Source organism: Netta rufina (genome assembly GCF_964035555.1).
Source record: "Netta rufina genome assembly, chromosome: 1".
Classification (NCBI taxonomy): domain Eukaryota; kingdom Metazoa; phylum Chordata; class Aves; order Anseriformes; family Anatidae; genus Netta; species Netta rufina.
The window spans coordinates 31,703,332-31,708,652 of record NC_140123.1 but is presented as its reverse complement, the minus strand read 5'-3'; positions in this window follow the sequence as shown (position 1 = coordinate 31,708,652).

Here is a 5,321-nt window from a genome sequence, read left to right as displayed (position 1 = left end):
ATTTTATTTAATATTTTAATGTGCTTTCAAGAAAGAATAATATCCCTAAGTATATTACTTTTTGTAATAAAGATTAAAAACATACTAAATGAGATAATTGTTTTATTTTTCTTTTCAAGTGAAAGATTTACAGAATGAGGTTGGAAAATTGTGTGTAGGCTGATGTTTTATGTTGTAGCTGGTTATTACTCAGTGAGTCACAGTAAGTTTCCACAGCCTGCCACACCTTAAGGTTAAACGGCCTCAAACCAGGCAGCAAACTATTAGCAGAGGTGCTTTGAATGATTTTTATTTTTTTTTTTAATATAAAAAAGTTATATTTCTAAGAAATATGCAACACTTTGCTGAGGCTACTCAAATCCTGTTTCCTTAGAAAACTTTTCCTGTTCATTTTCTGGTTCTTCTGACAGGTTTAAGTATGTCTAAAAATTATTTAAAATATTTATCAGTATTTCCTCAGAAGAATTAGAGGCCTCTCTGTTGGTACAAAAGGATCCAGTATCCCATGGCATAGACACATTTAATTGTCCATGATTGCATCTGTGTGCTGGAAAACGTGCTAGCAGCAATGCACACCTAAGTAGTCAATTGTCACAAATGAAGTGCAAACTCCTTGTATAAGGCTTTTAGCATTTTGAAAATATTGGCAGAAATCTGCGTACCTTCGGTAAGCTTGAGCAGAGTGTTGAAACAGAAGCAGCAAAATATGCAGAGTGCATTGTCATCTTTCAGTTTAATAGTAATACATCAATGTCTTCCTTGCTGAATGCTACATGTGGTATTTTAGAATCATAGAATTGTGGAATGGTTTGGATTGGAAGGGACCTTAAAGACCATCTAATTCCAACCCCTTGCCATTGGCAGGGACACCTCCCACCAGACCAGGCTGCCCAAAGTCCCATCCAGCCTGGCCTTGAGCACCTCCAGGGATGGGGCAGCCACAGCTCCTCTGGGCAGCCTGTGCCAGTGTCTCACCACCCTCACAGTGTAGAATTTCTTTCTAATATCTAACCTAAAACTCCTCTCTTTCATCTATTATCCCTTGACTTATCACTAAATGCCAATGTAGAAAGTCCCTCCCCAGCTTTCCTATAGGCTCCTTTAAGCACTGGAATGCTGCTGTAATGTTTCCCTGGAGCCTTCTCTTCTCCAGGCTGAATGACCCCAACTCCCCCAGCCTGTCTTCATAGAGTAGGTGCTCCAGCCCTCTGATAATCCTCATGGTCCTCCTCTGGACTTCTTCTAATAGGCCCATGTCCTTCTTGTGATGAGAGCCCCAGAGCTGAAGGCAGCACTCCAGGTGGGGTCTCACAAGAGCAGAGCAGAGGGGGACAATCACCTCCCTCACCCTGCTGGCCACACTTCTTTGATGCAGCCCAGGATACGTCTGGTTTCTGGGCTGCAGGCACACGTTGCTGGCTCATGGTGAGCTCCTCATCAACCAACACTCCCAGGTCCTTCTCCTCAGAATTGTTCTCACCAGAACAAATACGGAAACAGGCAGTTCTGGAAACCACATGCTAAAAGAAAAGTAGCATCAAAATAAATATTAATTGCCTAGATATTCAATGTCGTTTTCTATCAAATACATACTTTTTATTTATTTATTTTTGGTGGGAGCTTCATTCTGAGAATTGGAGGGTCTTCTATACTGACCAAACAAGGAATCTGAATCAATTTGAAGCATATGGTCTTCTTCCCTGGACTCTGAGGAAGACCAAATTTTCAGTACTTTGGACAATTCATCTTAGGGTGGTGAAAAAAAAAATATTTGGTACTAAAAAGTAATTCAGAGCCTGGCTGTACAGTCTCTCAGTGAATGGTGGTAGAAATTGGTGTCCTGTTTGTGATCCCAGCCTGACAAAAGAAAACTCAAAGCAGTGCCATAGTATGGTTACTACATAGTGTGCTTCTACACCTGCTTCTGGAAATTAGTGTATAGAATAAAAAAAATATCTACAGCCTTTCTGCAGAGACTTCCCCTTGTGCTGTACCTACATGCTGCCCAGTACTGAGGTGTTCCAGCATTGCACTGGTATCGTATGATTCAGTTGTCCTCCTGTGCCCAAGTCACCTCCATCTGGGATACTCTGCTCTGGACAGAAAAGTCATTTTAAAACAGGCATCATTTAAAATATTCTCTACTAATAGACTAACTTACCTATTAAGAGAAATAAAAGCCAAAGCAACCCATCCAGTGGCCATGGAACTCTCTGTATGTGGGCATAATTTTGAAGAAAGTTAAATGCATATCATGCAATTTTGTCCTGGAAAATTTGGGCAAATCATATTATGAATTTGATTTTGGAGCCATTTGTCCTCTTATTTGTATTCAGGGTTGTTGTGTGTTTGAGTACATTAGAGAACGGTTTTCACAGTAGAAGTGATAATGGCAACAAGTGATTTACAGCCTACTGGTCTGGCAAAAAGTGGCTCTACTCTAGTTATATTTTCTATTGGCTTCTAAAAATTTTCATCTTTATCTATTTTCTCCTGCGAGCATTGCATTTTCAAATGTGAAGTTTAAGATATTTTAAAGGCAGTGGAACAAATAATAATAATAATAATAATAATAATAATAATAATAATAATAATAATAATAATAATAATAAATCCTTTTCCCATTATAAAACTTTTGCAAACTTTCCATTTAAGTTACTTCAATCAAAATCAAAATCAAAATTAAACAAACAATCAAAAAACGAACAAACAAAAAACCACAACAACAACACACAACAGAGAAACAGATTAAGTAGATAGGTGTTGGGTATATTGTCAATTTAGGTGAAAAGTGTCTTAAATTTACCAGAAGAGATAAATGGATTTACAAGACAAAAGCTCATCACAGTAAAGGAAGGCAGAAGCACAAGAACCAGTATCTAAAAAACTTTTAAAATATTTATACAGAGAGAAAATTGCATCTTTTCTTTTTCTTTCTTTTTTTTTTCTTTTTTTTTTTTTTTCTAGATATGGAAATATTTTACCTTCAACAGGTGGAGTGATGAAATTTAAGATTTTCAGAATATTTTTTGTGATTGTTTGGTGGATTTTATTGTCCATATGCAGACATTGAATGTTAGTATTCACACTAGTTTTAAGTGGCTATATGGACATATGAACCAGTAAGTAAAATGAAGAAAAAGCATTCTCCCAAGCTACTTACCCTGTTTCTTCTCTCTGCACATATAATATCAAGCACTCGTGTTCTTGTAGCATTCAATTGCAAGCCTTCACACCATGTAGCAGAGGAGGATATTTTCTTTTTCTTCCCCCATTTTTTGTGCCGTTCAGTCACTGTTAATCTCACTTAGGATTCTTGTTTAATGTGGAGAACTCCCACAGGGGACACAGGAGAGTATGGTTTGAATTTCTTTCAGTTTGTGATATATTTTCCACTATATTTTCCAATATTTTCCACTTTGGGTTATGGGCTAATAATTCAACTTCTGATTTTTAAATACATCTCAGATGTATTTAAAAAGCAGTCTCTCAAAAATGGCAGAACAGTGGGAGGTTAGTGAAGAGGGAGCTTATCTGGTCCTGTGGAAGGGGAGCTGTATGAAAACATGCAGTATCTGTTTGCTTTCATAATCTGTTAACTCTCTCTAAAGGATTTCAGCTGTGTTGTTAATAGAGCTAATACATCTTTTCACAGGGGCCCTGCAGAAATGAAGAACTGCACCAGATTGCTGGCCATGCCTTTGAGGAACCTTGGAAAATTGAGAGGAAATCTGAGAGGAAAACTTGATTTTTTTTTTTCTCAGTGGCAGAAAAAAACGCAGAGCTCTCCACAAAGTTTAAGTTCTTTTAGAAAATCTCTGAGATTTTTAAAAACTCTGCATGTATTAAAAGAACACTTTTGATCAGCAGTACCAGGTCTATATCCATTTGTTAAGGGCAGCCTAAGTAAAGATCGATGGAGAAGAAGAAGAAGACCACCCAATTGTACAGGGAATTTCCTCTCTGTTGGCATGGCCATGTTTGACTTGAGGGTCTTTCAGCAGAAGGTGGACACCTTGTCCCTTCATAGCCCCTTTGCCACTCAATGCAGAACAGCCATGCTTTACTTCTATGGCATACTATAAAGCTATCCAGGTATATAATTGTCAGAGTACTTACAGAGACTGCATGAAAGGCCCAACTCATCAAAATCATCGTCTCTTAATGTCAGAAAAGACTGAGACAGTATGGTTCCTTATCATTAATGGCTGCTCACAACAATTGATGGGGTTTTCTGGATGGGATCCAGTTCTTGGTTGTAGACACTTACAGCCAGGGTCTAAGTACTGACCTCTCAGCCAGAAATCAAGCTGCTGCAACAGTAAGAGCAAGCTGGTCAGCCCTATCCACGTGGTCAGGAGGTCCAGACATGGGATCTGTTTTAGGGAGATCAGAATAGCTCTGCAAACTCCTCTGCCCCTATTGACTAGTCTCTGCCAGCTATAACAGGAGCTCAGACACCTGGATCACATGAAGACATTCACATTTAGAAAGTATATTTAGGTGTCTACAGTCTGGACCTGAATATCAAACGCTTGTGGCTTAGGGATTCAGCCTCCTAAACATAGATGCCCTGTGGAGTCTGAGACATCCAAGGGGGGCTGAGGAATAGGACACAAAGTCTACAGGGGAGCCATGGGCCAGCAGATGGAGTCCAGGCAGGAGACTACAAGGAACCTCAAATATCTCTAAATATCTGTGTGTGGGCAACAGGCTTGAGCACTTAGTGAAGCATTCATATTTACCTTCCATCCTTGCAATCGCGTTTCTTCTTTCGGCGTGTTTTGGCGTCTTTGGTTTTCAATGTCCAATTTTCCATGTGAGGTGGCTAGATATCTGTCAGTACAGGTATGAATTTAGAGCGACCAACTACAAAGAAGAAATTAAAACTATTTTTACCAGAAGTGCATTTATTAGAGGGCCTGTGAATGGCTGATTCATGCCCCTCAAAATAGCCTCTTTCCTTGTCCTTACCACCTCCCCATGTTTTCCTTCCCAGATAAAGCCAAAGGAATAGGAGGCAGCGGAAGAATGATAAGCCTTAGAAGAGGAGTTGCTCTGTAATTTATACTGAACTGTAATTATTTACTTGGCTTGTTTTAAGACAAATTTCTGATACATGCCTGCATCAGTGCCGGCCGTGGGACTAGTTTCGGGAAGCAGGCTGACCATTGCTTAAGTGGTTTGAGAAAGCTCTCCGAACAGCTGACATAAGTTGAACACGTTGAACAAATAAACAAACAGATGTGTAGTTTGAAAGGCCCTCGGCAGCCTTTCTTCTGGGGCCTCTGCAGCTGGTGATGGAGAAAATGTTTAATAAC